The sequence below is a fragment of the Chlorocebus sabaeus genome, chromosome 14, assembly GCF_047675955.1.
Source record: "Chlorocebus sabaeus isolate Y175 chromosome 14, mChlSab1.0.hap1, whole genome shotgun sequence".
Lineage (NCBI taxonomy): Eukaryota > Metazoa > Chordata > Mammalia > Primates > Cercopithecidae > Chlorocebus > Chlorocebus sabaeus.
The window spans coordinates 81,828,830-81,856,027 of record NC_132917.1 but is presented as its reverse complement, the minus strand read 5'-3'; the positions used below and the strand labels follow the sequence as shown (position 1 = coordinate 81,856,027).

Genomic DNA, 27,198 nt, shown 5'->3' with positions numbered 1-27,198 from the left:
ACATTCACAATGTCAATAAACTTATAGCAGCAGACAGCGATCTTTAAAGACCTTCATGATCAGCAAGAAAACATCTTGCCACTGCACAGTGGTTGGTGCAGCCACTTCCAGAGGGCAGCCAGGAAGGCATTTCAGAGGCTGACTTTCTGGTGGACATAAAAGCCATGGGTCCACTGTTGACTCCTTATTGCTTTGTTAATGTCAGTTTGTCAGTTTTTTAAATAGTGTTGGAAAGCTGGCATTCAGCCAGTAGGATAAGCACATAATACATTTCAACTCTGAAAATGGGGTGATACAATCAGATCCTGGTAGATCTGCAAACAAAATGCAAATATATGGCCTGGGCTATGGTGTTGTAGTGACTAGTGATTCTGGCTGGCAGAGAAAGGACTAGAAATTACCTTGGCATGAAATCTACACAATGCCTATGCTAAAGAGAAACAAGTTTCTTGACTACAAAGGTCATTTTATTACTGTAAAGGTTAAGACATATGTTCCTTTCTAGAAGTTTATCATGACGAAGTATCAGATTTGTGTAAATTTATACTTGAGTATGTGTATGTAAAATCTTTGTAACAGGTTTTGAAAATTATAACATACCTCTAAACTTTCTATGTACTGGAAGCAAGAGCTTGACCTAACTATCAATTATCTGCCTCTTTTAGTCAAAACTAATGTGATTTTGTAATTACTTAACATTAATCAGTTTCTCATTGTGTTTGATGTATTTGAATATTATGAGAATAATGTGAGGTTCTGCTTTCTTGCACAGATTTCATGAGATACAATCTTGGGATGCTATTTTAAAACAGTGAAAACAGAGTAAGATCCAAAGTGACTTAGGGTCACATTTGGACTTTATTACCTACTAATTCTTACAGCATCAATTCATTCATTAATAATGAAAAAGAAATGTGATACTTTTCAGATTTGTTGTGAGAATTAGATTAAAAGATTATGTGCTTATGTGTCTGTATAAGATAGCTAATCAAATATTAAATCTGTTAATATTCTTATTTTTAGATTTATTTTAAACCTAGGATAAGGCAAGATACCTTTCTTTGAAGTAAAATTTTAATGAGCTGTCTACCGCCATTTTTTTTCCTATCTGATCTGCTCTGATAGTTTAAATCAATTGTTTCAGCAAATATTTATTGAAAGTCTATGATGATGCTAAATACAGTGGTGCTAGTTACTGTAAACATTAAACAGATGAACTGAAAATGCATTCCAGTTTTTAAAATGTCATGGCCAGGTGTAGCAGCTCACACCTGTAATTCCAACATTTTGAGAGGCAAAAGCTAGATGATCTCTTAAGACCAGGAGTTTGAGACCAGCCTGGGCTACATAGCAAGGTCCCTTCTCTACAAAGATAAACCTATGAGCTGGGCATGGTGGCACACACTTGTGGTTCTAGCTACTTGGGAGTGTGAGGTGAGAGGATCGCTTGAGCCCATGAGTTTGAGGATTCAGTGAGCTGTGATTGTGCCACTGTACACCAGCCTGGGTGATAGTGGAAGACCCCATCTCTTGAAATAGTCAGAATTCAATATGAAATATAACATATTCATAAATACTTTTACTATAAACAAAAAGGGATATTAAATCAAAAAAGGACATAAAATTTAAAATGCAAAAAGAGATAAATTACAGCCACGAGTAAATATGAAAGTTAGAAAAGTTTCTGGAGGCATTTAGGCATGAATAAAGAGGATATATGTACAGGAAAGTTTAATTACAGAGAAGGGTATATGTCTTAGTCTGTTTTTGCTGCTTTAAGACAATGCCACAGACTGGCTAATTTACAAATCTACATAAATTTATGTCTCAAATAGTTCTGGAGGCTGGGAAGTCCAAGATCAAGGTGTCAGCAGTTTTGTTGTCTGGCGAGGTTTCAGTGTCTGCGTACAAGGTAGTTTCTTGAACCCTGTCTTTCCTGAAGGAGAAAAACACTGTGCCCTTAACATGGCAGAAGGGAGGAGGGCAAAAAAGGATGAAATTCCCATCAAGGTGTTTTATAAGGGAACATAATAATTCATGAGGGTGAAGCCTTCAATGCTCAATCCCCTCCTAAAGTTCACACTTTCTAATACTGTTTCATTGGGGATTGAATTTCAACATGAACTTTAGAGAGGACAAAAACATTCAAATCATAGCAGCATAAGAAAGACTTAGAGGAGAGAAAGCCATGAAGGCAAATGGAAAATAGCAAAATACTCATCGTTTTTTTCTCTGAAGGAGATACGTGGTAGAGTAGAAGACGATATTGAAAGATAAGGTTTGGACAAGATCATAAAGATCATGAAATGCTAATCTAAGTGGTGTTTTATACTTTTTTCCTCATAATATTAGGCATGAGGCAGTCTGTCTCCAAGATGGTCTTTAATTCTCCTCCCTGCTCTTACTCACTCTTTTGTGTAGTCCTGTTCTACACTGAATTAGGGATAGCCTTGTGTGATATACAGTGGAATTACACAATGTGACTTCTGAGTCTAAATCATAAAAAGCATTCTAGCTTCCTCTTTGGTATCTTGGGTAACTGGCTCAGGGAAAGCCTGTAAACATGTCATGAGAATCCTTAAGGAGTCACATGGAGAGCTCCATGTGAAGAAAAACTGAGGCCTTTATCCAGCATTCAGAAAGCTACACGTTTCATAAGGGAGCCACCTTGGAAGTGGATCCTCCAGCCCCAGTTGAGCCCTCATGTAAATCAAACCAAACAAAAACAAATAATCCAAGTCAGTATATTTACAACTGCTAAGACTTAACAATAATCCGTCTGTGTGCTATGGTGTGTATATATATATTTATACATATATATACACATATATATTTATACACACACACCCCAATCTTAGCTCTGACATTGTATTGTGTGGTGTTGGGTTTTTTGTTTTTTGTTTTTTGTTTTTTTTTGAGACAGAATCCCACACTGTCACCCAGGTTGGAGTGCAGTGGCACAATCTCGGCTCACTGCAACCTCCGCCTCCACCTCCCAGTTTTAAGTGATTCTCCTTACCTCAGCCTCCCAAGTAGCTGGGATTTAAGGTGCCTGTCACCACACCTGGCTAATTTTTATGTGTTTTTAGTAAAGATGGGGTTTCACTATGTTGGCCAGGTTGGTCTGAAACTCCTGATCTCATGGTCTGCCTGCCTCAGCCTCCCAAAGTGGTGAGATTACAGGTATGAGCCACCACACCAACTGTATGTTTTAATTTTAGAGAGGAAGTTGCTGGTGGAAATTGAGAATGGAATATCACGTAAAATCCTTTCTAAGACAGTTTTTTTTTCCCCCAGTGAGACCCAGAGAACTAAAGTGTGTGTATACATATATATGTTTTATATATTTAATATATGTGATATATATGTGTGATATATTAAATATATAATATATGTGTAATATATATATTCACACACACACACATATTTTGTCTTAATATCTTATTCTATTTTTGATTAATTGGCATCATCTTCCTGGGAAGATGCATGGTAGAGAAGGTTGAAGCTACACTTATTTTTGGAGAAAAATAATATAAAGTGCAATGATTAGAGATAAAATCAATGAGAGGGAAAAGGAAGGCTCTCCGGCCTGTCATGAATTTTCTATTGCTGTCCTCAAGTTTCACCAGTGTCTTTGTAGTAACACTTAAGAATGGTAGCTTTAGAAGAGACCAGAAAAATGGTGCACTTATTATTTTACCACAGTTCTTCAGGTAGTCCAGATCCTGCTGAAGTTGGTTAGGTACAATTAAATTAACACCATATCTGGGCTGATCCTCAAGACATGTCTGGAACCCAGGAAATGCAAGAAAATGGTATATGTGAGCACTAACCTATATGACAGTACTAAGCCAAGTAGGTAAGTATGCATTGTGAGACAGAAGCATTAGTGTTTCCTTTTTTTTTTTTTTTTAGACGGAGTTTTGCTCTTGTTGCCCAGGCTGGAGTGCAATGGCAGGATCTTGACTCACCACAACCTCCATCTCCTGGGTTTAAGCGATTCTCCTGCCTCAGCTTCCCAAGCTGCTGGGTTTACAGATGCCCGCCACCATGCCTGGTTAATATTTTGTATTTTTAGTAGAGACAGAGTTTCTCAGTGTTGGCCAGGCTAGTCTCGAACTCCTGACCTCAGGTGATCCACTCGCCTCAGCCTCCCAAAGTGCTAGGATTACAGCATGAACCACCGTACCCGGCCTAGTGTTTCCTTCTATTGCCTGTAGAAATCATACTATCATATCTACTATGTGGTCAGTCTTTCACACTAGGTTTGATTGACTCAAAACCTTGGTGTTCTTACACATCCATCATAAACTCCTTGATATTCTTGGAACTCCAGCATGATTCCTCTGTTTCCTAAACCCTGGCTATTTTCTAGGACCCAAGAAGCCTTGAATTTTCTTAGTTCTGGGTGTCAGACTTCAGACTCAGCCTCTTGCATAAGCTTGAAAAATTTCTCTATATTTAACTTATCCAATGTGATATTTTAATTTTTAAAAACTCTTTGCTAAAGCATAAAATGTTTGATAAACATGATGCAAGGTCTTATTGAAATTCATTTGAAAGAGCCCCCTGAAAGTATAAAATAACCATATTTCTCTGACTACTTTCACACATCTAATTATGAGGTACAGGAAGATTTCTTGTGTGTAGAGCTCAATAGGAATGGTTTAAGGATGCTGGAAAACCAGCGCAGCTGTCATGGTGACACCTCTCCAGCTGTGAGGACAGAGAGAGTGGGATGGGAATAGTCTTTCCTCCTTGGAGCTTTCAGATGCCTGGCAGCAACCAATCTGTGCCCAGAATCCTAGGGGCAAAGAAGAGGAAGTAGCTAGGTAGCAGCCTAATAACATTTTGCTTAAGCCATCTGGTTCTAGAATGTGATATGCAATGCTTGAGGAATATAGAGTAGGCAGGAGAAATGAGGGCTTTTAACATCAATAAGAAAAAAAAATTCAATTTGAAAAATGTTCTGACTCACCTTTGGTTACCTTTTCTAAGCCCTCTTTAAGCCAACCCTGATTATTATTTAAAATATAATATTTTTACAGTAAACATAATATTTGATACTGGTAATCATATTAGTAACAGAAGTGGAATCGAGCAAGTGATTTGAAACTAGAGCTTTGGTAATAAGGGAAGAGAGCCTTTGTATTTTGAAATAATCATGAATATCTGTTAAAATCGTACTTCCAGGTTTTGCTGTCTTCCGCCTCCTCATCACCCTTTTCCCAACCCCCATCCTGGGCAGGCCCTTATATAATCACCTTCACTTTCATCAGGCAACCCTTTATAGAATGAAATTCCTTGATGAGAAACTGCAGTTTTCTGTTTCAAAGAGCAACGGTGTAGACTGCATGTTGTTGTTAGCAGTGGTAGTGTTACATGACATTTCAATGGACTATAACAAGGTTTTCCTTTTCTCCCTCCCTGCCCCTGCAAGAAAGGCTCTTGAGGAGAAAGAAGATCAAATATATCAAGTCTACAAAAGTTTCAGACATATTCTCAATGAATATACTTCCAGATTATTTTGTCCATTATTTTCATAGTTTGCCTTTGAGTATTGATGATAAACTATTACCCAAACATCAACTCACAATGATTCCCTAGCCTAGGCTTTGTGGGAGTAAACAAAAAGGATCCCAGGAACCCTTAGGTAGCTAAGTGCACTTTTGTTAACTGAAGACTTACAAATCTTGGTATTATTTGGATATTTGTCCCTGTCCAAATCTCATGTGGGAGGTGGGGCCTGGTGGGAGGTGTTTGGGTTGTGGGAGCAAGTGCTGTCTTCCATAGTGAGTTATCATAAGATCTGGTCATTTAAAAGCATGTGGCACCTCCCCACCCACCCTTTCTCTCACTTGCCCTTGCATGTGATGTGCCTGTTCCCCTTTGCCTTCAACCAAAATTGTAAGCTTCCCGAGGCTCCCTAGAAGCAGAGCAGATGCCAGCACCATGCTTCCTATAAGGCCTGAAGAACCATGAGCCAATTAAACCTCTTTTCTTTGTAAATTACCCAGTCTCAGATATGTATTAATAGCAATGCAATAATGCCCTAACACAAATGTACTCCTTGTATGCAGAGTATCTAAGAGAAAGGAGAGATATTCGGTAGAACTGTGTGTGTATAGGGAGATGTGAGCATGTGGATGTTTGCATGGTTATTTGTGTTTGGAGAGGCAGGCAATTGTAGGAAAAGATATGAGCGTAAATTGGGCACTGAATAATAATTCTATCATCATTAAGGTCACTGGTAGAATTTCAGGGTGGCTGCAATCTTGATGAAGTCATAGATCTTAACCTCACTCAGTTTTTTCATTAAAATGGGTGTCACGCATGTACAGTAAGTTAGAGAAGTCTTTGAGTGCTTTACAAAGTATAAAACGCATTAATAAGATTTTTAAAAAAATTATTATGTCTATTATCCTAAAGTATATATCCATCTTCTCTAACATTCCAAGAAAACAAAACAACACGAAAATACTTACTTTAAAAATTCTGGTGAACTTGTCTCTTCTCTAGCCTTTCACTTCCTGCCAGAAAATTCACTGACTTATCATAATAAACTTAACATTAACCTTACAAGATTCTGGCTTAAGACTTAAATATTTAAACTATGTGTTGAAAATATCTCCCTAATTATGGGATAATAAAGTCTCAGAAGACAAGGATATTAACATCAGCCCCATTCTATCTTAGGAGCACTGACTCAGAAGTTGGGTTGGCTACATTTGAATCTTCTTCTTACCATTTGCTCTTGTATAATCTACCTAATATTTCCTTGCCTCCGTTTTTGTCATCTGTATCTGAGAAATAAGAATTACTTTCTAGGATTCTTGAAAAAATTTAATACGTGTAACTCAATAATAGTATCTAGTAAATAGTCAATTCTCAACATTTAGATTTATTATAAATTGTTTAAGTCTGTTTTCTACAATTTGAGTCTTTTCAACCTCCTCACTTTATGATCAATAGTCATAAAAGAGTGGCATCAATATGAGTTTAATCCCCATAATTCTTAAATTATTAAGGTTTGATCAATGGTGTTAATACCCTGGTTTCCAGTTATTGACTTTGGCTTTGTAAAACACATCTATCTGAAGTATCTATCCAATAGCAGATGCACCTGAAGCTTTTCTGCATTAGTTTCTTAGATTCTGCTCTCCAAAGATGGCTGTAGATTTTCTGAACTGGTTCAATGCCTTTTTATTTCCTCTGGAATTTTAGCTTCACAAATCGTAGATATGATAAATCTATAAGAAATTGATGAGGAAATTAGAGGGCAGCCAGAACTTAATATGATGCTGAGCATGAGAGAGTCCGAGGAAAACAGGATGAATTGATTAATAAAAACAAAATGTTCCAAATAATGTTTATGAAGGCAGTCAGAAGATTGTTTAATGAGCTCCAGGAAAACAATCTGAAACAGAGGAAAGAGCAAAACGAGTCTCTAATTGTGGTATTATATGCCAAAGAATTAGCAAAGACACCTTACCTTCACATTCCTTAGGAGCAGTCTCAGTGATTTAACATGTCACAGAGATTTTAATGATACACTACTGAAACTTTAATTAATTTTTTCATCCATATGTAAGCACTCAATTAAAGCTCTGCCTCCTCCCCATATGCTCTAAGACTTGCTAGTTACATTTCAATTTGATGCATTGGTGCAGAGGTATAATGCTAGGAGTGGTTTTATTTACAAATGAGGTCAAAAGAATATAAGATTTTTTAAGAATCTGAGTTGCTTAGTAGAATGGGAAAGACACAAAACCTATTGCATCACTAGATCTCAATCAGGGATGATTTTCTTCCCCCTTCTCTGGGAATACTTGGCAATGTCTACAGACATTTTTCATTACCACAACTGTGTCAGTCCTACTAGCATTTAGCGGGTAGAAGGGAAGGTAGGCTGCTAATCATTCTTTGGTGCACAGAACACCCTCTCACAAGAAACTATCAGGGTCTTAGCAGTGCCAACATTACCACTACCCTGTAATAAGTAGTTATTTATGAAGCATTTGCTTTGTACTGAGTAAGCCCCATTATTTCTAACTATATATAAATAATAACTGTTTCTTTTAAAATTTATTTCACTGGAAATTAAATGATCTAGTTGAGTTCAACTCTATAATAGGCAAGGCAGGAGGTAGAGTGGGATAGAAGGAAGGCTTAGGAGTGTGTTTCTATCTATCAAATAGATGGAATATATTAGAAATGAGAAATGGGGAAAAGAAAACATTTTCTTATGATTTGATAATGAACTGAACATTTTGAAAATAATCATAAGGAAGACAGAAATTCATGCTGAGGATAGCACCTTTGCCTGCAATTATAACCAAAAGATTTAAGAAGGAATTGAAATTTTGCTTAGTAGGTTTCTTAAAAATACTGTTATTTTAGTAGTCTTCTGGCACTTAAGTTTTTCTTTTTTAAGAACTTAGGTGACGTAAGCCTTCTAGAAATATAGTCAGGGTAAGGAGTTTCAGGTAGAGACTCAACAAGAAGGGCTCCTGTTTCTTCCTCACTATTGTCTTTGCTCTCAGCATCTCTATGAATGAAAAGTTGGTGAATAAAATCTGACAGCAGATATAAAAACTTTCTATGAAGACAGATAAGATTTAACAAAGACAGATATATGCTTGAAGAAAACTCTTGAAAATATTAGATCAGGAGTTTTTTCAGATATCTGAAAAAATACATTTAGGCAAATACAAAGAAAACAACACTTTTTTGTCCCAATTTACGAGAAAGACAAGCAGAAAAAAGAATTCAAAAGTCTGTGACTTAAAAATTAGTTTATATAAGATGCTGCAAAGCTTGAATCATGCCCAGCCTCTCTTTTATCTTCAATGGCACAGAATGCAGATGATATAGACTCCCCACAAGTAAAAAGTCTCTTCTAGGGAAAATAAGAAATTAAGGATAAACACTTACCCAAATGCCCTCCATTTGTTTTTTTTTTTTTTTAATCAAACAGGGATAGATCTTCCCCTGTATAGGAGGAGGTCATCAATTTTAGAGACTAGTTCCACCTTAATGAGTTAATATCTCCAGTTTCACCCACTGCTCTTCCTGAATCTTCTGAGAATCATGGGTTAGCAGTTTGGTTTGAGGGCTAAAAAGTTCCAAAAGACTAATAAAATAACTTGTATGAGTAAATTATTTAAGTTAACTCTAAGATCTCACTTTATATTAGATTATCTTCCCATCTTTACTCTTTTTTTATCCATATTGTCTAAGTTAATATATATTATGTAATCTTATATACATTAAGTGGCAGAAATAATCCCAAGCTACAATGTCAATTATAGAGATATGCCCTTTAGTTGTGCATGGACCTTCTAATTTTATCAAAATCAAAGGAGAAATTATGTAAAATTTATAAAAGTAAAAAATACCAAATTTATCTTGGAAGGTGAAATCTAAAGTACAAAATAGTTCAATATTTATTATATGACACATTAATCAATATAGTCTAGTATAGTCTAGTCTTACTCAGATACTCAGAGTTAAGGTTCTTTCAAGTTGTTTTTCCATTTCAGCACCAGTCAAGTTGAATAAATCGCATATTCCATGCTGTTTAAAAAGTCTAAATATTTAAAGGCATATAAGATTAACACATTATTTGCCCTAAATTTCAACTGATAGACCTTAGAGCAGTTACCCTAAGGAAAATGACTTTCTTTGAAGCCAATATTTAGTCTAATCCAATTTGTGCTTTTCATTCCTGAAGAACATAGACTCCATAATACAAGAGTAGACTAAGAAATAACTCGTTTACATTTTCCAGTACATGTACCTATGCCAGTTTTCCAGAGCTTATGCCCCTGTAAAATTTTAATAAATTAAGAGAAATCACTTATTAAGAAGTTAATAATTGCATTGAGAATGAAAGGTACCTATAGGGTATCACTTCCCGGGATGATTAATGGTGATATTTAATATCTATTTTTGTTTCTCTTTTCTTTTTTTTTTTTTTTTTTTTTTTTGAGACGGAGTCTGGCTCTGTCGCCCAGGCTGGAGTACAGTGGCCGGATCTCAGCTCACTGCAAGCTCCGCCTCCCGGGTTTACGCCATTCTCCTGCCTCAGCCTCCCGAGTAGCTGGGACTACAGGCGCCCGCCACCTCGCCCGGCTAGTTTTTTGTATTTTTTAGTAGAGACGGGGTTTCGCCGTGTTAGCCAGGATGGTCTCGATCTCCTGACCTCGTGATCCGCCCGTCTCGGCCTCCCAAAGTGCTGGGATTACAGGCTTGAGCCACCGCGCCCGGCCTGTTTCTCTTTTCTGGATCCATGTTGAGATTACACTTTCTAGCACTCTTGTGATAGTGTAGCGCCATAAGACTGGTCATGGTTAATAATTTGTGAGCAGGAGTAATGTGTGTCACTTATGGGACCTTTATTTTTCAGTATAAAATCACCCAGAGCTCTATTTTTTTCTGCAAGTCTCTTGGTAATACTCCAGATAGCAGGTGCTCCATCAGCCTGAGTCCCAGAGTAAAGAAGTAAAAAAGGAAACTGATTTTTGAGGCTGGAATAATGCTCTCCATGTTTTGAAGGGGCAAAGCATTTGTCAAAACTATTGTTTGTGTTTATTTGGGAAGCAGATAAGGTACTGTAGTGGACAAATTTCTAGCCCCCTAAAGCTGTCAGTGTTCAAATCCTCAGAACCTGCAAATACGTTACCTTGCAGGGTAAAAGACTGTGGATGTGATGAAGTCAAGTTTCTGGAGATGGGGAGATTATCCTGGATTGTCCAGGTAGTCCCAATGCAATCAGAAGGGGATTTATAGAAAGAAAATGGGGGTTAAAATCGGAAGGGAAATATGAAAAATGCAGAAGTTTACATGATCCTCTCTGAAAATGGAATAAGGGGGTACAAGCCTAGGAATGTAGGTAACCTATAGAAACTAGAAAAAAAAAAAGAAAACAGATTCTCTCCTGGAACCTCCAGTAAAAATGAAGCACTGATTTTAGTCCTGTAAGAACCACATAGAACTTCTAATCTCCAGAAATGTAAGATAGTATATTTTTGTTATCTAGCTGATTTGTTCTTCCTTGACAAGATTCTAAGCGTGATGAAACATCACGAAAGACATGGATCCAGAAAGTACTTTCCAGGACCATGATGTAAACCAAGGAAAGCAGATAGAGATGAGAGTATTGAAGCCCATTGAGAAGCAAGTTTCTTTATTAAAGATTATAGTAAAAGCAGCTGGGATAATTAAGAGGCCAAGAAAGAGATGAATAAACTACCTTTGTGAGGCAACCACCAATGCCACCAAGACATTCTGTGTCTTAAGGAGTAAATATATTTTTTAATCAAACCAAATCTTATTTTTATGGTTACTAGAGAATAAACATTAGTGTTAGTAGCTCTTTGATCATCTTTTGATAGTCTTTCAACTCACTTTTTGGTAGAGGAATATTACACTATGGTGTGAATATTACAGTAAGGACCACATGTATAACTTGTTTGACTAGAGAAGTGTGCACAGTCTCTCAGGCTGTGTATTTTCTTTCCTGCCAGATTGTTTCCAACTGCAGTTATAAGGCTACATTAAAAAAAAAAAAAAAAAGTGAGACAGATTTGGCTTTATCACATTTCTTTGCTATGTTGTTTAGTTGCTGGTTCTTTTTGCTTACCATACACTGAGAACAGAATTCAAATTGTTGACTGTGCAAGATAAACTCCTATGTGAATAGAATTTTTAGTTTTGCTTCATTAGGAGTGGGCGATTTTATTTTCAGTGAGTGTGATACAGGGTTTTGACGCCATAACAATGCCTTCAGTTTCCAGTACTGTTAGGGATTATTCTCTAGAGTACAAGTACCATAGGCAGAGATCACCTTTGCCAAAGGTTTTTTCTTATTTTAAGTTCCAAGGTACATGTGCAGGTTTGTTACATAGGTAAACGTGTGCCGTGGCGATTTTTAATGATAGGTTGGCCACTCTTAGTTGTTGGAAGGATTATTTGTCATGGTGCAGACACGAGTTAGGGTAGACAAATATTTTAATGGAGATGATCATACTTTTCATGTATGGGAATTGTTCAGTTGTAGCCAAAATCCAGTGTAATTCTGTAGTCTGTTTTCAATATCATGTGTCCCCATCCATCAGCATTTTGAGTTTTAAAAGAAAAAGATGCTGCCTGGGATACAGTAACTTGAAAAAAATCAGAACCTTTGGATATCTCTAATACTTTTAGATTTGGGGGATTTGCTACACAAAGCATGAGCCATGGAGGGACATCACTATATGGGAGCTTGTTAGATATATGGAAATATATTTAAATCCTACACTGTGTTAGTGTGTTCTTGAATCACTATAAAGAAACACCTGAGACTGGGTAATTTATAAAGCAAAGAGTTTGATTGGCTCATGGTTCTGCAGGCTGTACAGGAAGCAAGGCACCATCACCTGCTTCTGGTTGGCAAGATTTCATTTCTGGCAGAAGGTGAATGGGTGCAGGTGAGTCACATGGCAAGAGCCAGACCAAGGGGGTGGGGGGAGGTGCTATATTATTTTAAACAATGAGATCTCATGTGAACTAACTCAGCAAGAACTCACTTATCACCAAGGGCATGGTGTTATGTTCCAATAACCTCCAATCAGGCCCCACTTCTAGCATTTGGAATCACATTTCAACATGAGATTTGGAGGACACAAATATCTAAACCATATCACACACCAAACTTACATACTCAGAATCTGTATTTTAACTAAATCCCCAAGTGATTAATATGTACATTAAACTTTGTTAACCATTGTTTTATATTTCTCATTCTAAGCAGTGACATTACTAATGAACACTGTATAAATTCACTCATCCACACAAAACCAGATACTAGAAAACTAGGTACTTTTATTCCAAGATTCAAGGCTGATTTTCTAAATGCTGGCTTGGAGGTGCTACTCTCAGACCAGAGGACAGTGCGGTCCTGAAGAAGCATTATGACTGAATGTAGAGTGGGATTTCTGGCACTAATTGCTAAAGAGAATCACCAGGTATGAGAGGTTGTCACAGACAAACTTAAAAAGCCATTTTCTTAAACTCCTTGTTTTGGACTAAAGTCAATTTAGTTACTTGCCTGAGGCATCAAATTAAAAGGAGATGTGGAAAACTGAGATCAAGATAAATAATATTTTAATGTAGTACCTTGTTCTCACTTGAATCACCCTAATCTTGGCCCTGACTGAGATGCTGACATATCTAAAATCTCATTTGTGGAAAGATCTAAAAATAAAACTTCCACAAATGTGGATATTCTTACTGACCTATACATTGGTGTTATTATTTAAAAAAAATACATAAATACAATAATAAAAATAAACTCTGCTGCCAAAATTCTCCATTTTTTGCTAGTGAAAATCTAATAAACATTCTCCACATAATGCATTTGAATCTTTATGGAATAGTAGACATTGCATTTAAAAATAGATTCGATGATTTAGCAAAGAAACCCTTTTAGACACCAGGTTTACTGCACTGTTACATTTTTACTATAAGAAGTAAATCTTCCTTTAAAAAATGTTCCTCAAGACTTTGTTCTTGTTTTAATTCTCTAGAGTAGAAATATAGGTGAGATCAAGCCTGAGTGTTTCTAGAAATCTAAGAAAGCAGTATTTAGAAGTGAAATATAGGTAGAGTTTACTGCTATATGGTTGACTTGTGAGTCCCCAGCTAATAGAACCAAAGGACTTTGGTAAAACAGGTGATTGTCAAGAAGAGGCTTCTTTCACCAGCAGTGAGCATGCCACAAATAATCACACACATGAGAGGTAGAAGAAGCAAATACTATTGCTGTAGGTCTTGGTCAACGATAGATCCAGGAGAATTTGTGAAGTTTTGTGGAACAATCAATGTTATGATGTCAATGTAGAAGTCAATGTACACTATGCTTAATTCAACTGCTATCTGAAGTAGATCCTGGGATGCTGAGTATATTATTCTGTTTTCATGCTGCTGAAAAAGACACACCCAAAACTGGGAACAAAAAGAGGTCTAACTGGACTTGTAGTTCCACATGGCTGGGGAGGCCTCAGAATCATGGTGGGAGGCAAAAGACACTTCTTACTTGGCAGTGGCAAGAGAAAATGAGCAGGAAGCAAAAGTGGTTTAAACCCCTGATAAAACCCATCATCTCATCAGACATATTTACTATCACGAGAGTACCACAGGAAAAACCAGCCCCCATGATTCAGTTACCTTCCCCTGGGTCACTCCTACAACATGTGGGAATTCTGGGAGATAAAATTCAAGTTGAGATTTGAATGGGGACACAGCCAAACCATATTAGTGAGGCAAAATTTTAGTGAGCTACATATATTGACTCATTTATCCTTATTTCCAGAAGGCATATGTTTTTCATCAGTAGGCATGATGTGGCTCAGAATGTGGATTGATTTAACATCACTGCATATATAGTCTTCTGGATTGACTGATATGTAATTCTTATTAGACCCCCCCCCCATTTTTCAATGACCCACCCTTTCTTCATGGACAAAATCTTGCCTTTTGTCTGGTATACTGACACTTCACTGTCAGGTCTTGAAACATCTTTCCAACTTTATCTTCTATTCATTCCCAGTCTAAAATCTTCATACACATTAATCAAGTCATTGACTCTGCAGAATCTGATGTTTGTGTTTTCATAACAAAATTGCTCTTTCACTATGTTCTCTACTTATTTCTGAAATCCTGGTCTGACGAAAGCTTTTCCTCTTCCAGCTACAATTTTCTGACCATCCAAATACAAGGTGGTCTCATTTTCCTTTCATTTCTTATATATGAGCATTCACATAAGTAGTAAGAATGTATTACCTTTTCAATAATGACATATTTTACTGTAAGTTTGCTTTTTTCCCCCAATAAATGTGCTGTATGCTTTCTCAACTGACATGGAACACTTTCAAAGTTAGTCACATAGCCATCTTTCTTTCTTTATAATCTCCAAAATACATTTTGGGCTACAGCAACACTAGGCTTTTCTCAGGTCTTCAGCTCATAGAAATAAACCTCCATCCAAATAATTTACCATTAATTAGATCCATCCATCTAATTTACTCATTTTCCATTCCCCTGCTATAAACCCATAAAAACTGAAGTCCTTCCTGATGCCTTTCTCCTCCTTACATTCTAAACCTAAAATCTATGTAGGATGTATTAGATATTTCACTAAACATCTTCAAATGTCTTTCTTTCTATTCCCATTATCAATATACTTAACCAACCACTACCACTGTTTCCAGGGACTATTCTAATGGCTTAGAAACCAGTATTTTCCCAACCCATTATGCACACTACAGACAAAATGGTCATTTAAAAAACTTATCATTTGTTTGTGTCTTCTCTGATTTCTTTGAGCAGTGTTTTGTAATTATCATTATAGAGATCTTTCACCTCCCTGTATTCCTTGGAAGAATCAGTATCATTAAAATGGCTATTTTGCCCAAAGAAATGTACAGATTCAACACTATGCCTATCAAACCATCATTGATATTTTTCACAGAACTTGAAAAAAATATTTTAAATTTATATGGAACCAAAAAAAAAAAAAAGAGCCTGCATAGCCAAGGCAATCCTAAGCAAAAAGAACAAAGCTGTAGGAATCACATTACCCAACTTTATATGAGACTACAGTGACCAAAAAAGCATGATATTGGTACAAAAACAGATACATAGACCAATGGAACAGAATAGAGAGCTCAGAAATAAGGTCACACATCTACAACAATCTGATCTTTGCCAAAGCTGCTAAAAACAAGCAATGGAGAAAAGACTCCTTATTCAATAAATGGTACCGAGACAACTGCCTAGCCATATGCGGAAGATTGAAGCTGGACTCTTTCCTTACACACTATGCAAAAATCAACTCAAAATGGATTAAAGACTTACATGCGAAACCCAAAACTATAAAAACCCTGGAAGACAGCCTAGGCAATACCATCCTAGACATAGGAATGGGCAAAGATTTCGTGACAAAGAAACCAAAAGCAATCACAACAAAAGCAAAATTGAAAAATGGAATCTAATTAAACTTGATAATTTCTTTTGCTGGGCAGCTCTTAACAGAGTAAACAGACAACCTGTAGAATGGGAAAAATTACTAAGAAACAATGCATCTGACAAAGGCCTAATATTCAGCATCTATAGGGAACTTAAATTTGCAGGAGAAAAACAAAAGTGGGCAAAGGACATGAACAGATACTTCTCAAAAAAGTTCAATATCACAAATCATTAGAGAAATAGAAATCAAAACCACAGTTACCACCTCACACCAGTCAGAATGACCATTATAAAAAGAAACCCATATCCACTGTTGGTGGGAGTGTAAAGTAGTTCAGCCATTTGTGGAAAGCAGTAGGGTAATTTCTTAAAGAGCTACAAGCAAGACTACCATTTGACCCAGCAATCCCATTACTGGGTGTATACCCAAAGGAATATAAGCCATTCTACCATAAAGACACATGCACGCAAATGTTCACTGCAGCACTGTTTACAATAGCAAAGACATGGAATGAACCTAAATGTCCATCAATGACAAATTGGATAAAGAAAATGTGGTTCATATACCCCATGAAGTATTATGCAATCATAAAAAAGAACAAGATCATGTCTTCACAGGAATGCAAATTGAGCTGGAGACTATCATCTCTAGCAAACTAACACAGGAACAGGAAACCAGATACCACATATTCTGACTTACAAGTGGAAGCTAAATAAGAACTTACGAACACAAAGAAGGAAACAAACACTGGGGTCTACTTGAAGTAGGAGGGTGGGAAGAGGGAGAGGAACAGAACAGATAACTATTGAGTACTGGGCTTAATACTTGGGTGATGTGATAACATGTAAAACAGACCTTCACATGTACCAACAAACCTAAAATATTAAACTTATCAGAGCAACTAAATACATAAAGCAAATATTAACAGAACTGAAGGGAACAATAAATAGCAATACAATAATAGTAGAGAACTTCAATACTCCCACTTTAAACAATGGATAGATTATTCAGGTAGAAAATCAGTAAAGGAACAGCAGATTTAAACAGTCTAGACCAAATGGACCTTCTGGATACATACAGAATGTTCTCTTCAACAGCAGCAGAATACACATTCTTTTCAAGTGCACACGGTGAAAAATTGAAAGGAAAAACAAAAAAAATATTTATCTCTAAATAAAAAAAACTACACAAAGTGCACACAGAACATACTCCAGGATACGTCATATGTGAGGTCAATAAATAAGTCTTAACACATTTAAGAAAATTAAAATAATATTGAAAATAGTTTCTGACCACAATGGTATTAAACTAGAAATTAATAAGAGGAAAACTGGAAAATTCTCAAATAGGTGGAAATTAAATGATACACTTCTGAACAACCAGAGGGTCAAATAAGAAATTAAGAAAAATAAAATGTTAAGACATATAAAAATATGACATATCAAAATGTACTGGATGCAGCAAAAGCAGCTCTGAGAGAAGTATATAGTAACAAACGCCTAAATTAAGAAAAAAAGAATGATCTCAAGCAACCTAACTTTATAGAATAAAAAACTAGAAAAGAAAACAAATTAAGCAAAAATCATAAGAATAAACACAATAATAAAGATTAGAGCAGAAATTTAAAAAGAACAGACTAGAAAAACAACAGAAAACATCAAGGAAACTAAGGCCTTTTTTTTTTTTTTTTTTTTTTTTTGAAAAGATACAATTGATAAACAGACTAAAAAGACTAAAAATTATAAATGAAAGACTTTACAATTGACAGAACAGAAATGCAAGAGATCATAAGACACAAGGAACAATTATATATCAACCAATTGACCAAGAAGAACCGAATACATTCATATTAATAGAAACATGCAACTTACTAAGTCAAAATTACAAATAGTCAATGTGAATGAAACAATAACTAGTAAGGAGATTGAATCAAAAAGTAAAAACTTTGCAACAAAGAAAAGCCCAGGACCTGATGACTTCACTGGCAAATTACACATTTAAAGAATAATTAGGGTGGTCTCAGCGGCCTCTGGTGCCACGAGGTCGTGTTCCCGAACAGCGTATTCCATGGGAACCGGTACAAGCAGACTCTATAGTGCTCTCGCCAAGACACTGAACAGCAGTGCTGCCTCCCAGCACCCAGAGTATTTGGTGTCACCTGACCCAGAACATCTGGAGCCCACTGATCCTAAAGAGCTTCTTGAAGAATGCAAGTCCATCCTGCACACCGGACCTCCCCGGTTCCAGAGGGATTTTGTGGATCTGAGGACAGATTGCCCTAGTACCCACCCACCAGCCTATCAGGTTTATGCAGTGGAACATCCTCGCCCAAGCTCTTGGAGAAGGCAAAGACAACTTTGTACAATGCCCTGTTGAAGCACTCAAATGGGAAGAAAGGAAATGTCTCATCCTAGAAGAAATCCTGGCCTACCAGCCTGATATATTGTGCCTCCAAGAGGTGAACCATTATTTTGACACCTTCCAACCACTCCTCAGTAGACTAGGCTATCGAGGCACGTTTTTCCCGAAACCCTGGTCACCTTGTCTAGATGTAGAACACAACAATGGACCAGATGGCTGTGCCTTATTTTTTCTTCAAAACCAATTCAAGCTAGTCAACGGCGCCAATATTAGGCTGACAGCCATGACACTGAAAACCAACCAGGTGGCCATTGCACAGACCCTGGAGTGCAAGGAGTCAGGCCGACAGTTCTGCATTGCTGTTACCCATCTAAAAGCACGCATTGGCTGGGAGCGGTTTCGATCAGCTCAAGGCTGTGACCTCCTTCAGAACCTGTAAAACATCACCCAAGGAGCCAAGATTCCCCATATTGTGTGTGGGGACTTCAACACAGAGCCAACAGAAGAGGTCTACAAACACTTTGCTTCCTCCAGCCTCAACCTGAACAGCGCCTACAAGCTGCTGAGTGCTGATGGGCAGTCAGAACCCCCATACACTAGCTGGAAGATCCGGACCTCAGGGGAGTGCAGGCACACCCTGGATTACATCTGGTATTCTAAACATGCTCTAAATGTAAGGTCAGCTCTCAATCTGCTCACTGAAGAACAGATTGGACCCAACAGGCTACCTTCCTTCAATTATCCTTCAGACCACCTGTCTCTAGTGTGTGACTTCAGCTTTACTGAGGAACCTGATGGACTTTTATAAATACTTGTTTTTGTCTTTTTAATCACAAGAGTCTTAACGGGATGTTTCAGGCAACAAATAGGATATGACAATGCCAGAGGAAGGATAGAAACATTGGAAGTTTCTATCATTTCATTTTCTGTTTCCAGCATGCCCTTGGAAAACACACCCTTTAGTTCACAGATCTTTTCAATTAAAACTTATAGCAAAAAAGGTGTTTGCACTCAAAAAAAAAAAAAAAAATAGCGTTAATTCTTCTCAAACTTCTCAAAAAGATTGAAAAGGAGGGAAAATTCCCAATTATTTTTACAAGGTCAATATTTCGCTGATACCAAAGTCCAACAAGGACACCACAAGAAAATTGAATTACAGGCCAATATCCCTTATCATAGATGCAAAAATCCTCAAAAAAATACTAGCAAATTGAATTCAGCCACACATAAAGAGAATTGTACAATATGATCAAGTGGGATTTATGCCTAGAAGACAAGGATGATTCAATACATGCCAATCAAATATGATATACCACATTAATAAGATGAAAAAGATAATATTTTAAGATTAAATTAAAAATAAGTTCCTTAATCTATTAAGATTATCTTAATAGAAACAGAAAAAGCATTTGGCAAAATTCAGTATTTTTTCAGGATTTTAAAAAACTTGCAACAAATTAGATACAGATGGAATGTAGCTCAACCTAATGAAAGTCATGTATGAAAACCCCACAGCTAACATCATACTCAACAACTAAAAGCCAAAGTCTTTTTTAAGATCAGGAATAAGGCAAGGATGCCCACTCTCACCATATTTATTGAATATAGTACTTGAAATACAAGTCAGAACAATGAGGCAAGAAAGAAATAAAAGGCATCTAAATTATAAATAATAAAATTTTCTGTTTGTTGATGACATAATTTTATATACAGAAAACTTTAGATGCCACCAAAACACTATTATACTAATAAACAAATTAAGTAAATTTACAGGATACAAAATCAACTGGAAAAATTTATGCCCTTATGTACTAACAATGAACTATCTGAAAAAGAATTTTAGAAATCCCATTTACAAAGCATCAAAAGCAATAAAACCACTTAGGAATGAATTTAAGGGGGTTAAAAAAAGCTGTAAGCTGAAAATCAAAGAACTGATGACAAATATTGAAGACACAAATAAATGGAAAAGTACTCTGTGTTCATGAATTGGAAGACATAATACTGTTAAAACAGCCATACTACCCAATGCAATCATTACCTTCAGTGCAATCCCTATGAAAATTCTAATGGCATGTTTCACAGAAATAGAAAAATATTCTAAAACCTATATTGAACTAGACACACATAAAACACAAATAGCCAAATCAATATTCAGAAACAAGAACATAGTGGAGGGCATCACATTACATGTTTTCAAAATATACTGAGTTATAGTAATCAAAGCAACATAGTACTGACATAAAAACAGATGTCTAGGCCACTGGAACAGAGAGCCAAGAAGTAAATACAGTTATTGTCAACTGATATTTGACAAAGTTGCCAAGACCTTTGAATGAAGAGTCTCTTCAATAAACTGTGTTGGGAAAACAGTGTCCATGTATAGAAGAATGACATTGGACACTTAATTGTTACACTTGAAACTGTAAAAGTAGTAGAAGACAAGGGAAAAGCTTCTTGAAATCTGTCTTGGAAATGATTTTTTGGACATGACCTCAAACGCACAGGCAACAAAAGCAAAAATGGACAATGAAATTATATCAAAGTAAATAAGTTCTGCACAGCAAACAGAGAAAAAAGCCTGTGGAATGTGAGAAAATATTTGTAAACCTTCTGATAAGGCATTAATTTCCAAAATAAATAACAAACTCACACCATCTCAATATCAAGAAAACCCAATTAAAAAAGGGAAAAGGACTTGAACAGGTATTTTCCAAAAGAAAACATACAAATGGCCAAGTATATGAAAAAATGTTCAACATCACTAATCAGAAAAATGCAAATTAAAACCACAATAACATGCTGCCTCATACCTATTACAATGGCTGTTATCAAAAAGATAGATGATAAAGTCTTGGCAAGGATGCCGAGAAAGGGGAACCTTTGTATGCGGTTGGTGGGAAGGTATAAATTAGTATAGCCATTGTAAATAGCATTGAGGTTCCTTAAAAAATTAAAACAGAACTACCATATTACCTAGCAGTCCTACTCCTGCATACATACCTAAAGGAAATAAAATAAAGATGTTAAACAGATATCTGTACCCCCATGTTCACTGCAGCATTATTTATAACAGCTAAGATGCATAATCAGCTTAAGTGTCCATCAGCAATAGATAAAAAAAGTAATGTATATATACAACGTAATATTTATTCAGTCTTAACAGAAAATCCTGTCCTATGTGACCTCATGGATGAACCTTGAGAATATTACGCTAAGTAGAATAAGCCAGACACAGACAGACAAATGCTGTATTACCTCACTTGTATGTGGAATCCAGACAAGTAGAGAATAGGGGGTGGGGGAAGGGAATGAGGAATGATTAGTCAAAGGATACAAAGTTTTAGATGAATAAGCTCTGGTGATCTATGTGTGCAGCATGGTTACTACAGTTAATAATAATAAATTATATACTCAATTACTGAGGAAATGCAAAATGTTCTCACCACCAAAAAAAAAAAAAAAAAAAGAGGGGATGGGTAATTAGCTTGATTTAATCATTTTACAATGTATACATATCTCAAAACATCACATAATACACTGTAAATATGTACAATTCTTGTCAATTATACCCCAATTGGATTAGCCATTATACAGTTTTAGTTTTACAAGAGGAAAATGTTCAGGAAAGTTGTTGCATAACAATGGGAATGTACTTAACATTACTGAAGTATACACTTAATAAATGGTACATCTTATTTTGTTTTTCCAAACTTTCTTATTTGATTGTTATATCTGTATTTTAAAATAAAAAATGGTGACTATTTCTTCTTCCAATGAAAATATAAAGTATCTACATTTCCTGGTACAACAGACATGGAATTGTCTATGTGTTTCTTTAGCATGACCTTCCGATCCTCTATCAAAAGCTTTGTGTTCTAGATTTACTAGCTCTTGTTAAGTCTCTGAATAAGCCAATATCCTTCCAACCTCAGGGATTTTAAATATTTTATTCTTGTTACCTACACTTTTCATGAGCAATCTCGTTTACCTTTTTGGCTAGATCCTATTAATTTATGATATGTCAGGTTAAAATTAACATCCTCAGGCAAACTTTGACATCTCTGGGAACAAGGCAGGAACATATATATATATATATATATATATATATATATATATATATATATATATATATAGTCTATTGGCATGTATTACTTCTTTTTTGTGTATATGAGTGTGTGTATGTGTAAGAACAGCATAACAGCTGGAGCCCTTGAAGCTCCGTCTTTGCTGACTGGTTAACAGAACCAACACTTGCATTCTTGGTCATTATGAAATATGAATGTGTACATTTCTGATACTAACATTAGGGATGAACTCATGAACCAAAATAGAATCATCAGAACATTTTATCCTCCTAGCCACAGTCTGATTAAAGAACGAGCATGTGCCTCAATATAGAAAAGTAGTAATTAGAAAATACTTCGTGATACTTTTCGGAATTATCATGAGAGAAGTCAACTGAGATTATGAATTATGTGTTACACATAAACCTGGAAGGTAACAAATGCTATGGCCATATTGTTTATGTACTGTAGAGGAAGAAGAGCAGGAATATGGAGAAAATAAGGTAAACTTTGGAGAGTATTTTTTTAGTGGATCTCACCATAGCTGAAAGCAAGGGTTAAATGTACATTTTCTAGAGAAGTGAGTGAAGACTTTCCACCCTTTTCCTTAATTTTAAATAGTTAAATTTCTTTCACTTTTTATCAAAGTAATCATAATATACTATTTTGGTGTCTTGAGTATGTAACCAAGTGCTGAGCACCTAGAATCTTTTCAATCTATGCTGCTTACTGAGTTAATGAATAAATGTGTGATCAAAAGATTTATGATATCTACAACAGTGGCTTAACATAACTTGTTATTCTGATCATATATATAGAATAACTATTAAAATAGTGATTACAGTAACTCTAATATCATGTCCCATTGATTGATTACATTCTGCTCTTGGCTTAAAAAACACAATAAGGTCACAGTTGGAGATGGAGACTAATAGAAGGTTCAAGACCTAAAATAACAGGTTAAAATAAGAAATAAAAACGTTTAATTTCTAGTGTGCATTTTCCAGATAGCATTAAGGTATACAGAATATTGATTAGTGAATAGATCCCACTTGCCATAATTTGAAAATACTGATATATTCTATCTCATATAGCCTTTTATAGCAAGTGGATAAGGGAGTTTCAGCAAGTATGATTTCTTTAGTGAACTTAATATTATAGTTCAATACTGCTATGTAGGTGCCATCTATTGAAACTTCATAATGTTTAATGGCTTATGTTAAAAAGAAGTTTGTGTGGATGATAGAATTACATGAAGAATAGCATGCTAAAGGATGCCTAAATTTATCACCCTCTGAAGCAAATGAGAAAAGTATTGGCAGATGTAAATATGAGAGGGGGGAATGGGTGGATTTCTGGTGAATGGAATCGGAATTTCCAATAGCTTCTCATTCCCCAGGGTTCTTAATACTAGCAAAGTGCAAAGTAACCTCAAGGATCAATAAAATTGCAAGTCAATGAAATTTTACTGTTAAGGGGAGCAGAAAAGAGTCTACTTCAGATGTTTGTTTTCTAACTGATAGCATCTGTATAGAAAAGCTAAAATCACATATTTTTCTATTTATTGCTATTCAAGTAAAAAAAAATTCCATTGCAGATGGAACTATGAAGAATCTTTTATCACGAAAGCTAATAAGTTTCCTCTGTAAACTGACTAACAAAGGCAAAATAGTAGGGAAGCAAATCTCCAAGTAAGTCTCAATTTATCTACCCTTTTCAAGAATCTGGAGGTTACAGAGTAGCAAGAATTTTAAAAAAATACATTATTCTGGTCTATTTTCTGAGGCCAAGAATATTGAAGAGTTTGACAGGAAAATACCTTAAGCTCTTCCCTACTCCCCCAAATGCACTTTTACATTGGTTCTACATTGCCTGTTGGTGCATAGTTTTGATAGAATTTCAGGGTCCCTGAACAAATAAACTGAGTCCATACAGAGTTCAAAGTTGTGAGTTTACCTCGGAAACCCTCATGGCAAGAAATGTAATCAGCTGGTTTCAAATGAAGCTGAATCCCCAATATTATCATTCTAGCTAGGTGTCTCTATGTGATTGCTAGAATATCAATCCAATTCTTTCTTATTCTTTAGCAAAATGTTATTTATTGTATTAGGGATAAAGCTGAATGGATTTTGAAGCCCTGTATAATTTGACTCTGGTTCAACCATTAAATACCAAATGTACTCTCTTAGCCAAGTTAAAGTTTAGTTTTCTCACATGTAAGATGGATGTACTAATCATTACCACATTTAAATTTCTATTAGACAATGGTAAAGAATGAACTAGTAAACTGAAAGATCTGTAGAAGTTATTCAGAAAGCAGTAAAATATGATGGGATTAAAGGGAGACTGAATAAATATCTTTTGAATATTAATAGATCAAGAAGGAAAAAATAAATTAAGTTTAAAAGTGCTATGAAAGATTTAAACAACAAAATTAACATGGGATGTTGATCTTTATAAATGCATGATATACATTCTTTTTTAACACCACAGACTATAAAAATTGATCACAAGCTAAACCACAAAGCTAGCTAAAATACACTTAAAATCTTATCTTACCAGATCATATTCATTGTTATAAAATTAAATTAGAAATAACACAGAAGGAGAATAAAACTCTCAAGTTTAAGAATTAGTAAGATTTCTAAACAACTTTGGGATCAAAGATGAAATTTTACATACATACATGTTTTTAAATACATATTCTATTAATGTAGTCTATTACACTCATCAATTTGCATGTGTTAAATAATTCTTGAATTCCAGGAATAAATTTTATTCAATCATGGTATATAATAATTTTAAATACATTGCCAAATTTGTTAGTATTTGCTGAGAAATTTTGCATTCATGTTTATAAGATATCTTGGTCTATAATTTTATTAGTGTCCTTGTCTTAGATATCAGAGTAATGTTGGCCTGATTGAGTAAATTGAGAAATATTTCCTGCTGTTCAGTTTTCCAGAAAACTTAAAGATTGGTGTTCTTCTTTAACTGTTTAGTATAATTCAACAAAGAAATAAATTCACCAAAAAAGGTCCAGGTTTAGGGTATTTTTTTTCTTTTTTTTTTTTGGTCAGGAGATGTTTGATTATGAATTCAATCTCCTTAATAGTTATAGATTTATTTAGATTTTCTATCTTTTCATGACTTACTCTGACTGGATTTTGTGTTTCTATGTGTTCATTTTATCTAGATTATCCAATCGTTGCTATGTAATTGTCCAGAGTCCTATTTTCTTTAGAAACAGGAGTAATATACCCATTTTCAATTCTGATTGTAGCAATTTGAGTCTTCTCTTTTTTTTAGTGCTAATGTTTCATTCATTTTGTTCATCTTTTCAAGGAAGTAATTTTTGGGTTTAATGATTTTTCTCTATTTTTCCTCTTCTGTTTATTTTGTAGTGACATGTTTAAATTTCTTACTTCCTGTTGTATATATGCTTGTTACCATGTGGATTACGTTTAACATTCTAAAGCTATAATATTCTATATTAACTTTGCATCAACTTAACATGAATAACATGCAAAAACTTTGCAGCTTTGTACTCACCTCTTTTAGTCACTTATGTCATAGAATTACACAGGTATACGCTGCATGGCCACAAACAGATGGATAATTCTTTTAAATGTATCAGTCTTAAATTATATTTTAAAAACCACAAAATGTGGAGGTGCAAACTAAAGCTATAACAAAATTAGCTTTTAAAATTATTTTTAATGTATTAGTTTCTTAAATTATGTAGAAATCAAAAAGTGAAAGTACAAACCATTACAATAATACTAGTTTTATAATCGCTCATGTTCTTACCTTTGTTGACATCTTCATTTCTTTATATGGCTTCAGATTACTGTCTAGTGTTCTTTCATTTCATTTTGTAAAAGTCTCTTGAAACTTTTCTGTAGAGTAAGTCTAGTGGTAATAATTTCCCTCAGCTTTGTTCATCTAAAAATGTTTTAATTTCTTACATTTGAAGGACAGATTTCTGTAGGATTTTTGGTTGGCAGCGTTTTTGTGGCTATTTTGTTTTGTTTTGTTTTTGTGGGTTTTTTTGTTTTTGCTTTCTCCAGCACTTGGGAGATTTTCACAGTCCAATGCCTTCTGGCCTTCAAAATGTCTCATGAGAAATCTGATAATGTTATTGCTGATCTCTTGTATATAAGTCACTTGTCTTGCTGCTTTTAAGATCCTCTTTTTATCTTTCAAAAGATTATAAAGTGTCTTAGTGTGGGTCTCTTTGATTTCATTTTGATGTGTTTTGAATTTTTTTAATGTTCATACTTGTATCTTTTTCATTTAAGAGGTTTTTGGCCATTATTTCTTTGAGTATTTTATTCCATTTTCTTTCTCTTCTTCTTCAGGAATTCCCACAATGCACGAGGTGGTCTGTTTGTTCTGTCCCACAGGATCTGTTCCCTTTTCTTCCATCTCTTTTTTTGTTTACAAGACTCAATTTCCATTGTCTTATCTTCAAGTGCACTGATTCTCTTTTCTCCCTGCTCAAATATGCTTTGGAACCTGCATGACATAAGAAAATATGAAAGTCGTGTTAATAGAAGAGAGTAATTGTGGAAAAAAGAAAGAAAATCAATGATTTTCTTAGATAAAGAAGGGCAGCATTTTGCCCTACTTGGACCTAAGATTGAAATTGTTTACCATACTCAATTTGTACAAGCCTGATAATATATGAGATGATTGCTGGCCAGGAGTAGAGGCCCATGCCTATAATTCCAGTTCTTTGTGAGACTGAGGTAGGAGGGT

General features: G+C 35.3%; 1 long non-coding RNA gene and 1 pseudogene across 2 annotated transcripts in view; one reads left to right on the top strand and one right to left on the bottom strand.

Annotated features, from left to right (window-relative positions):
* LOC140713440 (uncharacterized) overlaps positions 1 to 27,198 on the bottom strand; it is a 404,726-nt gene that overhangs the window by 26,242 nt on the left and 351,286 nt on the right. The window contains exon 2 of one of the 2 annotated variants that reach the window (XR_012095516.1): positions 1,815 to 1,936. The exons of the other annotated variant lie outside the window; for it this stretch is intronic. This is a non-coding gene — a long non-coding RNA (uncharacterized lncRNA). The remainder of the gene's footprint in view (positions 1 to 1,814; positions 1,937 to 27,198) is intronic. 2 annotated transcript variants of the gene reach the window in all.
* LOC103220989 (nocturnin pseudogene) lies at positions 11,096 to 19,178 on the top strand (annotated as a pseudogene).